Source organism: Ochotona curzoniae, unplaced genomic scaffold, assembly GCF_017591425.1.
Source record: "Ochotona curzoniae isolate NIBS_2020 unplaced genomic scaffold, NIBS_Ocur_1.0 scaffold_3890, whole genome shotgun sequence".
Lineage (NCBI taxonomy): Eukaryota > Metazoa > Chordata > Mammalia > Lagomorpha > Ochotonidae > Ochotona > Ochotona curzoniae.
The window spans coordinates 20,322,310-20,340,721 of record NW_024467115.1 but is presented as its reverse complement, the minus strand read 5'-3'; positions in this window follow the sequence as shown (position 1 = coordinate 20,340,721).

Genomic DNA, 18,412 nt, shown 5'->3' with positions numbered 1-18,412 from the left:
CCAAATGGATGGCAGGGACCCAACAACTTGAACCGTCATCTGAAGCCTCCTACAGTGTGCACCAGCAGGAAGGCAGACTCAGAAGCAAAGTCAAGGCTTCAGTTGAGGAAGTCCAAGATGCAATACAGACATCCTAAATAATCTGAAAGAACACACACACACACACACACACACACACGCACGCACACACACACACACACACAACCACCTCTGTGTGTAGAAAATCAGAAAAGTGATAAGGTATTAAATGAAGTGATATTTTTTTCTAAGTGAGCCAGACGCTCCCTGAAAAAGTACTTTACAGTACAGAATACGATTAAGAATAGAATAAACATAGTAGGAAATCAGTAAGTTTCAAAAATTACAATCTGCATCACCTAAATGAATCAATAAAGGAGAAGAGTACTAAGAAACAGAACTTTAGCAACAATATGGAACAAGCACTGGAGCATACATAAAAATGGAGTGTCACAGAGAGGTGCATTTTGAAAAACATTTTAAGCACTAATAGAATAGCCAAAATGTTTCTAAAGTTGCGGAAAACTATAAATGAGACAACCCTGCCTATACAAGAAGGCCAATAAGAAGACATTTTTTAAAAGATTTATTTTTATTGGAGGAGAGACAGAGAGAAAGATCATCTGTCCGATAATTAATTCCTCAAGCTGCCGCAACAGCCATTGCTGAGCCAATCCAAGGCCAGGAGCCAGGAGCCTCTTCCAGGTCTCTCACAAGGGTGCAGGGTCCCAAGGCCTTGGGCTGTCACTGACTGCTTTCCCAGGCCACAAGCAGGGAGCTGGATAGGAAACAGGGCCACTAGGATTAGAACCAGTACCCGTATGGGATCCTGGCAAGTGCAAGGTAAGGACATTAGCCACTAGGCTACCGCACCGGGCCCCAAGAAATTTTAATCATAACCAAACCAAATACTGTGACTTGAATATTTGTTCCTCAGTCTCGGAAGAGGCTTAGAATCCAAGCCTTATGTCAATAATATAGGAGGTTAGAAATGTCATGTAATGGTACTATTTATAGACAGGGCGTTGGATTGGGACATTAGAGTAGAGTGCTCATGATTGAATGAGTGATCATAAAAAGAAGGGCAGGGATAGAGACACACAGGCATGCGCAGCTGCTCTCTGCCACCATATGGTTCTCTGTGCCATGCCGGGATTACAATATCAAGAACCTCAACCCAAGAGGCTGAGACTGAACCAGTGGTGCTTGTCCAGTCTCAGACTGTGAATGCCAAGAATCGGAAACCAAAACAAACCACTTTTCCTTATAAAGTTAGGCTTCCTCCAGCATCTCACTACAAGAACAGAAACAGAAGCCTCAATGGATTTTATGATAAAATTATTAGAAACAAGGACAAAGAGATGATCTTCAGAGCAGCCAGAAGAGAAAAAATACAGAGAAATAAACAGAGTAGATAAAGAAAATTCCTTATCCAAACTTCACTGGCACAGAAACAATGAGGTGGCAACATCAAAATAAATAACAGGGAAAAAAGCTGTCATCCTCAAATTCCATATCCAGCAAGAATTTGAAAGTACAAATGAAATAAAGCTTGTTTTTTTCTAGACAGGCAAAACCAGAAATAATTAATTTGCTGAACAGTAATAAAGACATATTAAGGAAAGTTCAGTCAAGTGTGGAAACAAAATGATTCATGAAAACAATCCAAAACAAGACGTAAAAACAGGGAGGAAAGACAAGTAGCAAATAATAAATAACAGAATGACTTAAATTAAAAACTATGTTGATAAAAACAGTAACCGTAAAGGCTCTAAATGTTCTCGTGTAACGGTAAGTAACATCATTTAGGATTTCAAAAGCAAGGTGCAGCGACGTCGTGAGTTCACTTCTAACGCAAGGGCAAAAGTAAGTTACAATTAAAGATATGGGAAATGATGTACAATACAAACACTAATAAAAATGGAACACATAAAAATCAAACAAATATTACAGAGCTAAACATCATCCGATTAAAAAGATTTCATTTTTGAGGGTTTTTTTTAAGCTGCTGATATATTCGGGATATTAATCCTTTGTCCAGAGGTGGTTTGAAAGATAGCTTCTCACTCTGTTGGAGGTCTCATCACTCTGTTGATCATTTTCTTTGCTGCACAAAATCTTCTCAGTTTGACATATCCCCATCTGTTTGGTTTTGCCGTGGTTGCCTGTACTTTGCGCATGTTATGTAGGTAGGCATCCCTTCCACCAATGTCTTGGAGTGTTTCCCTATGTTTATTTCCCACCATGGTCTCAGCCTTAGCTTATGGATTTATCTGGAGTTAATGACTGTATATGGTGAGAAGTACGAATCCAAATTAATTCTTCTACATGCACATCTCCAGTTTGGCCAGTACCATTTGCCAAAGAAATCTACCTTAGTCCTACCACTGGGGCTATACCCACAATACTTGAAAATAATGAATCTAAGACAAGTCCACACCACTCTGTCTATAGCAGCATTGTTCACAGTAGCCAAAATTTGGATTCAACCTAGCTGTGCATCATCAGATAAATGGTGAAAGAAATTGTGGCATATACATATGCACACTGGAACATTATCAAGCTATATAGAAGAATGGCATTCTACCATTTGCAGTAAAATGGACTCAGTGGGAGGATATGACATCATGTGAAAAAGAGCTGGACCCAGAAAGGCAAATATCACCAGTTATTCCTTACATGTGGGAACTAAAATTTAGCATACAAACAAAAAGTAAAAAGAAAGGTCTGTGTGTATCAGTGTTATTGCAAATATAGTTTTATAAAACTGCATTTTATGCCTTAGTCAAACCAGTGGTTAAGAATGTTACACTATATAGCTAGAATGATCTGTGATTACTTTAAAATGTACCGTGTATGAGTGAAATGCTTATTTTTCCATTCAGTTGTTGTGTGAAGGCATTGTTTGTATTCTCACTAAACTAGGGTCATCCTGCTTTTGACTCGTTACACTTTTAATTTGTGAAATATGAAGCCTTTTTACTGTAATGTAAATTTAAAATGTTATCTCAAGATGCACATGCAGCAATTATCCATACATTTAAGACGATGAAAAATCATGCAAAATGAACTGTCTAACCTCAACAGAATTACACAATGAATCAGCAATAGAAATGTGACAAGAAAAATCTCCAAGAAGAATGAGCTTCAAGAGAAAAATCCAAGACAGCTAAAAAGGATGACTTCGTCTCCTCCACAACCCAAGCAACACATGATTAGAGGCAGCTCGGGGTGAGATCCTGACAAGGAGCACCAGAGCTCAAGAAAAGAACGCCCAACAGAGCTCACAGGCCAGCACAACAAGCCTTGGGAAAAGAAGAAACCTATCCATCCATTCAGTCTTTGACCTCAGGACTAGTGGGAAAGAAGAATCAGCAGGCTGTGAGAGGAACCCAAAGTTACCACAACCCAGATGCCTGGCAGAGAGATACCTGGAGGAGAACTACAGATTTGCCTCAGAGAAGGCATTCATAGTGCATCCTTCTGTCCCTTCCCAACCTCAAGAGTGTAGCCTGTGGCAGACTGGCACTGGCTTGAGAAAGCAGTCAATGGCAGAATCTATACTGTGCTAGGAGACAGAATGCACATATATCCTTATTTCTGGAGCCTCACAGACATCCCAGAACTCTAACAACAAAGATTGCATGTAACATCACAAGTCTGCTTCAGCACAGCAGAGCAAGGGTGAACCTAGCATTCTTGTCCACACAGTGCTCTTCACTAGAGGAGACAGGTGCAGCACAAAAGAAGATACGACCAATAAAACTCTGGAGGTATGGGCGCCTGCTCCCTCAGAATTAGGAATCACCCTCCTTCTCCCCTGGCCATTTGGGGCACTGTTGATTAATTCAGGAATCTGTGTCCACCCGGGCTAAAGGTGAGGGCTTCCCTGACTTGACACTGTCTTCTTATTACTGCTCATAACTTAGGATAGATTTAGGGCTGTGCACATACTTGGGATTCCCACGATAGGTAATACATGCACACTTAGGACCATGTACCCTCGACCTGCTCCTAATGACAGCACGATACTACAATAAAGGGAGCACCCTAACTCCAACTACCGCCACCACTAACTAGAGCACAGGAAAGGACAGGGAGAATACACCTTGGTGTTCAACTGGAACCAAAACCAAAGTAGCACACCAGAGACACATCCTTAGGATAAAAAGACATCAAATTGCAAAAACAATCCTTTAAAGAAAAGATAAAAAAACTTATCCCCCAAAATGCACATAATCCAATATAGGCATACAAACACTAAATGCCAAGCACCTGAGCGGCAAGGGCTGTGTCTGCACAAGCAGGATGACACAGAGGTGCCCTGAGCTGGTTTCCAGGAGCATCTTCTCCAGGATCTGCTCGCCAGTGGTCCAGATGGCAGTCCACCTAGAGAGGAGTACCTCCCTCGCGGCCTTCGTCTATTTTTACAGCCTCACCCTTTTGCCACTAATTTGCAGGTTTAAAAGAAGAGACATTTCCTCCGCTAGAGCTTTCTAGAAAGAATATGGCAATTTATATGCCAATATCGGGCACTAAATTAAAGATCCTTTCTAATTTGTATCCGATGATAAATGAAGCTGAATGTTGTAAGTTGTTATAGAAACAATTAACTGCTAAAATATTAATTTAAAAAGGACTTTTTAAGGCAAGAAATATGGCAAGTAAATACAGCATTCCAAAAGGAGCACAACAATGCTCTTAAATCAGACTTCAAAGTAAAGAGAGCTTGATGAAATATCTGATGAGTAATTCAAATGAATCATTACAAAAATTCTCAAATAAAAATAATATAATCAGTTCAATGAAATTAGGAAATCAGTGCATGATATGACTAAAACTTGAGCTAAAAGAATTATTGAAAAGGAATGAAACTAAAATATTAAACATTAAGAATAAACGATATTAAAACAAAAAAAAGAATAAATAAAAAGTACAAATGAAATTCTCAACAACAAACTAGATAGTACAAGAGAAGAGAAAGAAAATATAAACTCGAAGGCAATGTTTTGAAACATTTCAGACCAAAGAGAAAGAAGAAAAAAAAGAAAGAAAGAAAAAGAAAAATATGAAATAGCCTCTAAGATCTTTGGAGGACCATTACATGAACCAGTATTGAGTTTTGAAATTTCACACAGAGTAAGAGTAATGCCTTAGTAACCATGTTCAATAAAATAACAGCTGAAACTTTTCCAAATTTTGAGAATGATATGGATGTCCAAATACATAGGTTCCTATGAGATCCCAATAGATATGACCAGGAAAGAACTCAATCAAGTTATAGTCAAGCTTTCAAAAACACAACACAAAGAATTCTGAACGTTGAAAGGAGAGCGCATGAGGTCACTTTTTACGAGACCTCACTAGATTAACAGCAGATCTTTCAACAGAAACCTTACAAGCCAACAGGGACTGGAATGAGGTGTTCAAAGTTCTGAAAGAAAAATAACTGCCAACTCAGAACACTTTACCCAGCAATGCTGTCTTTCATGAATGAAGGAAAAACAAAGAAGTTCCAGACAACAACAAACTGAAGTAATTAATTGCAACCCAAACAAGCCTCACAAGTGATATTGAAGGGTACCCTAAGTATACAAAGAAGGAAAGATAGATTCCATCATGATAATACAGGAACATATAAATCCATTAGAAAAGTAATAGAGACTATTCAAAACAAACAAGAAATTTTAAAGAAAAAAAAAGAATCAAGCTATTACTTATAAATAACAACAGTGAAAATGAACTAAATCACACGATTTAAATATACTAACCACATTCAAAAACAGGTACAACCATTTAAAATGTATATACAAACTAATGCCAGAACACTCAACCTTAAAAAGCAAATATTTATTACATCTAAAGGGAGATATAAGATCCCATATTATATCAGGGGACCTCAACATTTGACTATTCTTGATGGACAGTTCATTTAGTCTAAAAAAAATCAGTAAAGAAACATCAGATTTGAATCAAACATGGAAGCAGCAGAGACAACAGAACAGTGTTGCTGTGAACAAATATCCCAGCAGCGATAGGAGCTCCACCAGCAGTCAGGCGGGAAGGGGAGATCAGGAGGAGAAGCCAGCCACAGTCTGGTGGGTCATACAGATTCTTTTAATCCGATCATAAGCAGAAGTGTAATGCCGCAGCCCTATTGGATGGGTGTGGGAACACAATGGATTTCACAGCCCAGACCCCCATCAGTGCCACATTGGGTGCCATTTGATTTCTGCAGTAAAGCCCTAGAGAGTGGGGGACAACAGTGGGCTGTGCATGCACTGAGCCAAAGCAAATACTTCCAGTTTAGCACATTGCACTGGTCCCATTGGGAAAATACTATCAGCTTGGTAGTCCACGGTTTCCATTCAGCATAGGTACAGGTTGCCACCAGATGTAACTGCTAGCAGGTTCCAGCAAGGAGAGAAAAGAAAGGGACAGGTGCAATGGCTCAATTAGCTTAATCTCCCATCGCCAAGAACCAAGGTCCCATATGGGTGTCAATTTCTGTCCACACTGCTCCACTTCTACTCCAGCTCCCTGCTTGTGGCATGAGAAAGCAACAGAGGATGGCCCAAAACCTTCCCTGTACCCATGTGGAAGACCTGAAAGAAACTCCTGACTCTTAGTTTTGGATTGGCTCAGCTCTGGTCAGTGTGGCCACTTGGGGATTGAACCAGCAGATAGATCTTTGTTTCTGTCTCTTCTCTCTGTAAAATCCAACTTCTAATAAAAATAAATAAATATCTTTAAGAAAAAAGAATAAATGCATAAAATGCACGACCATCTCAATCAACAAAAAGGCATTTGACAAAATTCAAAAATCAATTATAATTTTAAAACCACCTGTAAACCATTACTCAATCTATTAAATGGTGTTTATTAAAGTACTGCACCTAAGATCATATTCAATGAGAAAAAGATGGATGCTTTCTTTGTATTACCAGGACAAAGGCAAAGAAGTTCACTATTATCTCTCTTCAACATTCACTATTAGAAGTCTTAACCAATGCAACAAAGTAAGAAAATTTAATGTTACATTTATTGATTGAAAAGATACAAGATATTTATGTATACAAAAACTAAGGATGCTTTTATACAAAATTTTAAAGAATGTATTTTTAAACAAAACTCCTAGAATTAATGGCTGGAGTTATTAAGGTTACATCATACAAAAATCACAGTACACAAAAATCAAATGTATTTATATATACCAGCAAATTGAAATTGTTCAAAGTGCATCATGAATATTTAGTAGTAACTTTATAAAAGAGATGTAGGACCTGTATGCTGAAACCTATAATCATTGGAAGAAAAATGTAAATGTCTAAATAAATGCAGAATTATAACATGTTCATGGATTACAGACAACCTGTTATATTGAATCAGTACAGGCTATTTTGCTGAAATTAGCGTGTCGATTCTCAAATTTATACGGAAGAATAGATTTGGAAGACTCACACTATCTGATTTCAAGTTTAACTACAAAGCTACAAGAAACAAGAGGGAGTGGTATTAGCCTAATGATAGACACACAGGCCAGTGAAACTGAAAAGAGTACAGAAATAGACCCATACTTACACGGTCAATTGATTTTTCACAAAAGTGCTAAGGTAATTCAATGTGGGAAGGAAGAATTTCTGTATAACAGATGGTGCTGTAACAGTTGGCTACACACACACATGCACACTTCAATCTTTAACCCATGTCCTATAGAGAAATCAATGCAAAAAGACACAATAAACTTAAATGCAAGTGTGGAAACTACAATAGTCCTAGAAAAAAATACAAAAAGAAATATTGGTAATCTTGGTATTAGTTATAAGTCCATATATGACACAAAGAGTGAAAGTCACAGGAAGAAGACAAAGTGATAAATACGGTTTCATCAGTATAAGAAATTTGACCTCTTTCCATGAGCCTGTCTAAACAAGGTAACTGGTAGGAACAGTCTTACTCATGGCAAACCAAGCTATAAACACACTAGTATTTTTCAACATGTGAATTCATAAACAAACGTAGCATGCTATATAATGAAATACAACACATCAATAAATTATGCTCTCTAGAAACTAATTACTGCCACATTCACAACATGGAGGAATATCTAACACATTGCAGTAAATTAAAGGAGTCAGATCCAGAAATTAAATGCTCTATAGAGCCTTTATATGAAATTCTGTAACAGTCCAAGCACACCTGAAAACTGATCAGTGCTGTTAAGGGGGTCGACTTGTAAGGAGGAGATTAATGTAAAGAGACAACAGTCCTGTGATTAGTAACAAGGACTGCATGGTTGTATTCAAAGCATGCATGGCACATTTAAAGTTGATAAACTACGTTGTATATAAGTTATGGATTAATAAAACTGAGAGGCCAAAGACTATGCCTGGATAAAGTTCACAGTTACATGTCCTAGTGTAAAGTGGGACAACGGCTTGACTACATAAAGTGACGGATCCAAATTGCAAGAATGACATAAGAAAAGCCCTTGAGCTAAAGGTGCAGTAATACAAAATGGGGAATCTTAACCAGGGCCACACCATCCGCAAAGGGGATTTTTAAAAATGTTGGTTAACAACACTAGAGTATGTTTCTACATTGTGTGTCTGGAAGTAGGAGGGGATGCCAGACATCTTACAACGTACAACAGTCCCACATAATAAAGAACTGCCCTGCAACAAGCAAATTTACGAATGATTCATTGGCATCCAGATGTTTAAACAAATCTACTTGAAGTTATTTTAGTCTAAGACCTAACTAATTTTATTAAAACACAAAGGTGTTTGCAAGTGTTAAAAAAAAACATTGCCATTACTTTAAAGCGCTTTTTCTTGATTTTAATCTTTACGAAACCTTATTCAGTTCCACCATCCCTATTGTTGACAAGCATGCTGCTCATGATGCTTGAATAATGTATCCATCAGCCACCACTTACAGTGATTGTACTAATAGTAGCACTTCATTTTGTACTAATAGATTGCACTAGTAGATTATGCTTCATTTTATTAAAGATTATGTTAATGGTCCATTCATATATAGGGAAGGTATTATTTTAATAAAATTGTGTGAGCAGAAAAAATTACGCGACTAATGCCTTTCATTGCAGCATGACAGGACAGCATTGTAAGCATTCATTTTTAAAAAGGGTGGAAGTTTTGATAGATTGAAAATCATTATTATGGAAGAAAGAATAAGTAGAAGAATTAAAAATACATCAAGAAGAGTAAGAACTTGACAAACTGCCATGAGTTTTCTACATTTGTTTGTTTCTAATTTTTGTTTTAATTTTTCATGATCTAGTTCCATAGATGAAGGGATTTCTCTCTCTTCCTTCCCCAGTCTCTCTCTACTCCGACTAATTTCCCCTATGTTATTACAATAGTATAACCCTTAAACAAAACTCACAAGTCCATTATTCTGCTACTTAAGTGTACCATTACATTGCTGGTATAGACAATGGTAGAGAGTCCAACATTCCATTGTCAAGAAATATTTAACAATTTCATTGGGAATCAATTTTTTATTCGGGAGTAGAGATGCATACTGCAATGTATCTTCACTCCTTGGTATGACAGTCTCCATTACACAATTCCTCTAGATGAATATATGTACATGTATGTTCTCCTATATATACACTGATCTTGTATTTTGCATGAAGGTGCCTTATATCAGAGAAAACATGATATTTGTCTTTCGGGGATTGGCTTATTTCATTGAGCATATGGTCTCTAGTCGGGACCATTTTGTTGCAAAAGGTAGAATCCCATTCTTTTTAATGGCTGACTAGTATTCCATAGAGTAGATACACCACAATTACCTTTAGCCATTTCTGTTTCAGCAAGCATCTGGGGAGTTTCCATGTCTCCACTATGGCAGACTGTGTTGCTATAAACATAGGATTACAGGTCACTTTCTCATATGCAGATTTAATTTCCTTTAAATATATTCTCAGATGTGGAATAGTTGGCTTAAACAGCAGACCAATTTTCAGTTGTTCTAGCACTCTCCATACTGACTTCAGTAGCAGTTGTACTAGCCTACATTCTCACCAACAGTGAAGTAGGTTACCTTCCCCCACATCCACGCCAGCAGGTGCTGTTAGTAGAATTCTGAATGTTGGCTAATCTCTCTGGAGTTAGGTGGAAAACCACCTTCATGGGGTTATTACTTGCATTTCCCTAACAGCTAGGGAATCGGAGCACTTTTTCATGTGTATCAGTCATGTGAATTTGTGAGCAGTGAAAGAGAGGAGACAAAATTGTTAGCATAGGCACCAGGATCAGATGACTTATTATCTAGTTGCATAACCAAGTGAATCCTTGAAGAGAAGGAAAAAGATATTAGTGTAGAATGAGAAAATATGGATGAAAGAGGCAGGGAATGTGACAGATAATCCTGAGGGGGAAAAAAAAATGTGTCCTGAACTAAAGGGAACAGGAGAGACTCTTCAAAGCAAAGAGCTAGTGGTGTGGGGACGCCTGGGGAACATGAGCAGGTGGCATGGAAGGAGGTCTGATTCAAAGACAGTGGCTCCAGACTACAATAGTCATTTTCAATGGTGTCCGGCATCCCACAATTATAAACTGGTTTCTTTACTTTGTGGATTGTTTCTCCTATTAGAAAATATATATATAATTAGAAGTTCCTATACTGTAAAAGAAAAAAGAAGCATATCAAGCTTTTAAAGATTTATTTTTCGGGCCCAGTGCGGTGGTGCAAATGGATAAGGTCCTCGCCTTGCACGCCCGGGATCCCATATGGGCGCCGGTTCTATCCCAGCAGCCCCGCTTCCCTTCCAGCTCCCTGCCTGTGGCCTGGGAAAGCAGTGGAGGACGGCCCAAAGCTTTGGGACCCTGCACCCGTGTGGGAGACCCGGAAGAGGCTCCTGGCTTCGGATCGGCAGAGCATTGACCATTTGCGCTCACTTGGGGAGTGAATCATCGGATGGAAGATCTTCCTCTCTGTCTCTCCTCTCTGTATATCCGCCTTTCCAATAAAAAAAAAAAAAAGATTTATTTTTCATTTTTTACAATTTCATTCTTTTTCTAAAAATTTATCTATTTTTATTGGATAGGCAGATATACAGAGAGGAGGAAAGACAGAGAAGAAGATCTTCCATCCATTGATTCACTCCACAAGTGGGTACAACAGCCAAAACTGAGCCAATCCTAATCTAGGATCCTCCTTCTGGTCTCCCACATTGGTGCAGGGTCCCCAGAGTTTGGGCCATCCTTACTGCTTTTCCAGGCTACAGGCTGGGAACTGGATGGGAAGCGGGGTCTCTGGGACAAAAAACGGTGCCGTATGGGATCCCAGCGCGTTCAAGGCGAGTATTTTAGCCACTATTCTACCACAGTGGGCCCTTACAATTTCATTTTTATTAGGTTCCTTTTTGAGTATAGATTACGATTGATGAATGTAGTGGTGGTACACAAGCCTGCGGCTTCTGAGACAAATGGGGACAATCTTGAGGCTCAACAGTGACACAAGCCCCCAAATTCAAACCTCAGTGATTTGCCATTTGGTGTAACTTAGCCAGAAAAGAGATCTTCTGGCATAGGGCTGGGAATTAAGAGCATGGAGAGAGAGGAAAGCAAGTTATTGCTGAGGTGAAAACGAGGGCTCACATATCAGATGATGTCAATATCCTCATTAAGATGGAAGATGAGATCATTTACCACTTGCATGGAGGACTTGAAGAGAGAAAATGCCTGGAATGGCTCCTGGGACGCTCAAAGAATTGATGAGCGCGGCGACCCAGGAGCAGATGTGAGCCCTGGGCTGTAACTGAAATCCTTGACATTGCAGATGGCCAGGGCTGCAGGGGTCCCCCTTCTTCCTGGAAGGGGACCCCTAGATAGCAAAGAGCAAGGGGATGGGAGAGGTGTGATGGTGAGCACAAAAGCTTGCGAGATCTGAGGAAACTGCGGTGGAGATCACAGCACACGTGAGAAAGGCAGTGGAACCTCCCAGAAAGGACATTGGACTGGGCCTCCAAAAGACCAGCTGTGGTCTCCCATTTCTAGCAAGGGGCCTGTTTGACCTTACACAAGCTGTCACTCTCTTCTAGAAATAAACTTTTAATTACCATTATGACCATGAAGTCTGCAATGCCAAAGAGAGGACATTTAACTGCACAGACAGGGACTGACATATCAAAGGAAAGAACAGCAGTGGGCACCCAGGTGTTTCAGCGAGACAGAGAACTCGGGCAGTGAGAGGCCTGTTGCACAGGCATCCATCCCCTGGGCCCCCGCTGGCTGCAGAGGTGGATAACACAACTCCTTGAGCAATTTCATCCTGTGCTTAGCCTCTTATTGGCGACACCACTCTCCCCAAGTCACTCTTTCCTGTGGGTTTCAGTTTCCTTGCCTATTAAACAAAGATGATAAAACTGCTACACTCGTTGCAAGATATAGCTCATTTAAGATTGTTAAAAGTGTCCCCTACTCCAAAGACTCCCTTCTCCTGTCTTCAAAGAAAACCATAGCTCCAAGTTCACTTTTTTCCGATTCCTACAGCACTGAACTTTAACCTCCCTCTTCAGTCATTTAACAAAATGCCACATTGTCTTTACTCCTGAGAGAGTATGTGTGTAGGTCTGTCTGTCTCTCTTCTCTCCTTAACCAAGACTACAAGCTTTTAGAGAGTGGGAGAGTGTGTGTTAGATTCCTTGTTTATCCTTTACAGCTTCTAGAATGTACTTACTATGACACTCAGCAAGCACTCGTTAAATAAATGAGGTTGTAAGTCTTAGATACAAAACTTCCCTGTGCTCTGTATCAATGACACAGCTTAGGAAGCAGCAGGTGTAGAATAATTTAACTTGGGGGGTTTCGGGTGTTTTCTGTTTGTTTCCAGTTGGTCTGTGACTATACATAGATCCCACTCATAATGGTGCTGACAAAAGAGAGATGACATTTTGGAAGCCAAAAAGGAATTTGGAATATTGCAGCCCAACATTTGTCACCTCCCTGGCTGATCGCAGCACACGCTCCTTCCCTTTGGCTAAATTTGGATCAAATGCTGGCCGAGTGCACCGAGCAAGCCAGAAATGCATTGTACCTCTATTTTGTGACATATGAGCTCCCTGCTTTAATCTCCCCCTCTACTGTATAAAAGAGGGTCTGAGGCTGTTAGACTTCAATCCGGTGATTCATGCAGCTGGCACACAATAGATCCCACCTCTCTCCTCACTGCGGCACAATATCAAGCTAAACAAAATGTCTTAGAAAGCTTCAGTTCCTGTAGTTAGTATGTCATAGATCCCTCCCCCACCCCAGCCCCACCCCACCCCCACTCCTTTCTCTTGTACTGAGCACAACAGTCCCAGCGCCCAGCACCTGCCTTTTTACTGACATTGCCACAAAGGTAAAGGAATGAACCTTTTGTCAATCCCAACCCAACGATCTGTTTTTGAAACAATGAGATGAAAAGCCAGGGCCCGGATCCTTGCTACTGGATTACAGTGCAGAGGATTAAAATAAAGAACACTTGATTTTATTGATTTAATGAGGGATGGAGGTTTTGATTAAAGCATCCCTCATGGCAAAAGGCATAAGTCTGGCCGGCAGATACCTCCGCCGAGACACTTCGTGTCCGTTCGTGTTTTGGGTGGTGCTTGTTGATGTTTTTGCTGTGCCGATGACCCACAACGTTGCCTCCTGTGCTGTATGAAGCAGTCAAATGCAGCAGAGGGTTCCCCGGGTCTCCAGACAGGCAGAAAGCAGAGGAGCAGCAGAGGGGAGGTGGCGCGGTTACCGCGGGATAAAGAGGTGACAGGCGAAAGCGCCCTCTGAAGAAAGAAGGAGAGCTGAATCCAGCCGACTGGAAAAGAACTAGCACTACTCCATGCAAAGGAGATTGTCTGCCGAAGCGATTACCGGCCAGGAGCTTGCAGGGCCGCAGCTTGCAGAGTGCCTGAGCGCTGCACAGTATCCGGTCCCCCCGCCCCACCCCCTCCTCCTGCACTCCCCAAGTTGGAAGCGTTAAGACACTAAGGGAGTTGAGGCACCCGGGTCGCTGGGGACGAGAGATCTGGACACAGCTCAAGAAATGATCTGGTTTTGGTCCTGTCCTTCTTCGGGGCTGTGCCTGATACCACTGACATTTTCATACGGTCATTTTTTTGCAGTTTAGGCTTCTTTTCTCATACTTGGCCTATCACCCCACCCCCACCCCGCACAGAGTTTGACTTGGTTGGCTACTGAACCATGTGAAAGGGACACGGCCAGGTACTTGCTGACCAAACTGAAGCCAGGATCTACTTTTAACCTGTTTGTTAATAGACGCGTCAACAGTCGGGATGCCTGGTAATAGGAACACACAGCTCTATACACTGTGAACATTTATTTAAATGTATTTATGCAGTCCACCATAGATTACACACTCCCAATTCCCTCTGGTGTTACTGTCTCTCTGATTGCTAGCTTAAGGAGAAACAGTTCCTAAGAGCATGTGGTTTCCAAAACAAGGCCCTTCCCCCACCCTTTCAGTTTATACAAAATGAGTGGCTGGCCTCCCCTCCCCCCACCAGCTTGCCTGCTCTCTGCTGCAAGCAAGTCTGAAACTAGGGGGCAAAATCATTAGTTCCTAATTACCTTAAGCCACGCCAGATAACCTCTCTCAAGGACTGTTGGTGAAATATGCACACAGCTACAATATCTAGACAGCCAGAAAATATAGGTTTAGAGATGGGCCATGGCTGAACACCAATGCGTCTTTAAATGAAGTGCTTTTATTAAAGAAGTATAATCACCAGGATAACTAATTACATCAATACCACATAGTTAATTAAGCCCATTATAGTTACTATTCCCATTGAGAGATGTCAAAAAAGGCAAGCATCTTTTGGATTCTGCTTTGCTGACAAAAGACAGAGAAAGTGAGTAAAACATAACATAGCCTCTTCATTCTCATTAATATTCTCTCTCTCTCTCTCTCTCTCTGCAACAAAAATTGCTTCACATGTCAGCCAAGGAAGTCTTAGAGGGTAATGTAATCCCACCCACCCAAATATTGCTGGGGTAGTTAGTTCACAGACCACCTCCTCCATTACCTGAACTACAATGAAAAGATGACAAACTTTCACTTGATTGGTCCAAGAATCAAGAAGTCACCTAGAAGAATGAATAGCCATGTGTTTTTATCAAAATAGAGCACAGAAGTGTAATGGAGGGCAGTGCTTGGGTTTCAGTTCTGTCTGGCTTCATGACTGACAATGAGACGGTAGGCTCTCGTCCCCTCCGAACCCTGGCCAGGGACAGTGAGCGTGACCCACTTAGGTAATAGTGAAAGGCACACAATTGCGTATCCTGCAATCTTAACAATGACACACTTTAAGGATTTGGACATGACTGTGGAAGAGACAGAATACAAGAATGTTATTGTCTAGTAATGTTCATCCACAAGAGGAATATGGGTACAGATGCAAACACAAATACACACATTCTCTGTTCAAATACTAATCTCTGAAAAATAAAACCCAGATATTTTGATCCTCCTTGTCTGAAAATTCACCAGGTCATTATATCACTGTCACACCTTCTTCTCAAAGCAGTTCATTGTACAGAGACAGGATTTGCATTTACTTCTCTTGATTAACAAAGAAAACTTTGTATGAAAGGACTATGCACTGTGAGACGGGCAAAATGTGGCCAGTCTGACCCCCTGCAGGAGAAGGCAGACAAGCAGTAGGGAGAAGAGGTAGATGAGGACCAGAAAGAATGCTTTGATCCCAGTGCAGCGCACACAATGTAGCAGGCGGCACACTCCCAGCAAGCTTTGACCCTAAGCAGGCTGAAGTTTGGCATGGAGTCAGAGAGTGGGAAGCAATATAATGAATAAAGTTCCATACAATGCTGAGCAACAGCAGGCTGCAAACTCCCGATCTTGCTGAGTTGTGTTGTTCTGGTTGTTGAGACTGCAGTTGATGCCATTACTATCAATGTTGTGATTTTTGCAAAATTAGAAATTGGACTATTACATTACCTGCGAAATATGATACCAGTACAAAAAAAAAACCACACAGCCTGTGTGCAAAACAAAAGGTCAAGTGTTAAATCCTTTATTTGTCCAGAGTTTAAGTTGACCTACAAAGCATTTCATTTAGACATAAAGCCACCACTCACGGCCTTCACAGTTAGCACCAAAGCTCCTCCTCATAGGCCTTTGTTCTCCTGGAGCCACCATGCTACCAGCAGCTAGACAGCGACACTGAAGTGAGGGGCTTTCCTTGCTTTGTTCCCCTTCTCCTTTATCAAATAATTGCCAAGTCCAAGAGCTTTCATGCCTCCCACCATTTCTTTCCAATCCATCTAGCTATTTTCACTGTGCTCCTCAATCTGTTTCTAGTCCATCTCTATTGCAAAAGTACAAGATTAATTTTTTTGCTTTGCCTAAAACCGTGTGCATTGATCTTCCCTCCCCAAACCATACTGCAGACTAATTTATAAATTCCTCACTTCATCATTAAGGTTATCTCCATTCTGTCTTCACTATCCATGCAGCTTCATCTCTCGGGACCCCCTTTTCTGTGCTGTGTTCCCCTCCCTCATCTCGGCATGCACCCTAATGACTGCTGGTCTTGGTTTCCTATAGGTGCACCATATTGGTTACCCACAGCTTCTGGGTCACCTATACATCCTTTGTTATTCATCTTCAGCTTTCAACTAGGAAGCCTCTGTTGATGTGCCTAAGCCACAGGTATCCTTATCACTCTGCTTTCCCAAATCAGGCTTTTCCAAACATGTATTTTATGACTACTATCATAATTTGCTTGTAATACTCATAAATATTGACCATAGTTTTAGAGCTTATAAGCATCCTGTAACAATAAAATCAGATATCATATGTTACTAATTTCTGTAGGACCTTAATTAAATTGGTGGTGTCCACCGTATCTGGTACCATGGCAGAAGAAGGAGAATAGAGCAAATTGGACAACTACCCTTGCCAAACAATGACAGCAAAAATTTAGGTGAATGGAGACTCTAAGGTTGGCTGTGTCAGCCAATTGACATTTCTGTGACACAAGCATGTGTCATATTGAAACCCTAGGCCGATATTGGGAGACCATTCCCTATCCCAGGGAACTGGGGCAGCTGGAAGGTTGGGAATAGCATCTGCCTTTATCTTCCTCCTTCCGACAGATACAGGAAAAAGAAATAGAAAACTTGGAAACAGTTAATACACCCACTTTTCCACAATCCTCAATCCTTCCCACCCTGATCAACAATATAATCATCATCAAAGATAAAAATGAAAAAATGACTTAAAATTTTGCTCTCATTTGGGAAATGCCATTTGGAAGAAAGATGGAGTCTTCTCAAAAGACTATATCATCTCAATGATGGGAAAGTTTTTACCATCACAGTTGAGAGTCATGACAGACAAGCACATCCCCAGGCTCCTACATCTTCACCACTGTGTGGGTTGAAGAAATGGACTTCACTGATATCATTAACTCATGGGAGAAATGGAGTAAGAAAAACCAACCGTATAAGATAGCCAACACATGTTGATCCAATAAAAACATTTTGCAACTTTGCTTCAAAACTTCTTTGATAAATTAAATCAGTGAAAATTCCATGATTTATACTTTGATGCCAAAGCAGGTCCAAAATACTGACCTTGAAATAATGGAATTTCTCTTTCATTTCTTAAAGAAGAAACTAACAAGCCCAGCATGATAGCACAGTAGTTTAAGTCATTGCCTTGAATGCACCGGGATCCCATATGGGCACTAGTTCTAATCCCAGTGGCCCCGCTTCCCATCCAGCTCCCTGCTTGTGGCCTGGGAAAGCAGTTGAGGACGGCCCAAAGCCTTGGGACCCTGCATCCACGTGAGAGACCTGGAAGAAGCTCCTGGCTCCTGGCTCCTGGCTTCAGAACGGCCCAGCTCCAGCTGTTGTGGCCGCTTGGGGAGTGAACCGTCGGACAGAAGATCTTCCTCTCTATCTCTTGTCCTCTTTGTGTATCTGACTTTTCAATAAAAATAAATAAATCTTTTTTGTAAAAAGCAAGCAAACAAAAATATTTTAGAGAATTTTATTTCTGAGTTAGCCTACAAATTAACAGATGGTAAGTCAAAGATGATAACACACATAATATGGAATATAATAAAGAAAACATGTGGTGTTGCTATTATGATTAAGAATTTCAAAATTGGGCTTGACATGGTAGCCTAGTGTCTAAAGTCCTTTCCTTTACCCACCAGGATCCTATATGGACACCGGTTCTAATCCCGGCCACTTCCCATCCACATCTCTGCTTGTCGTGGGAAGGCAGTCAAGGATGGCCCAAAGCCTAGGGACCTTGCATGCATGTAGGAGACCCAGAAGAGGTTCCTGGCTCCTCACTTTGAATCAGCGCAGCTCTGGTCATTGCGTCT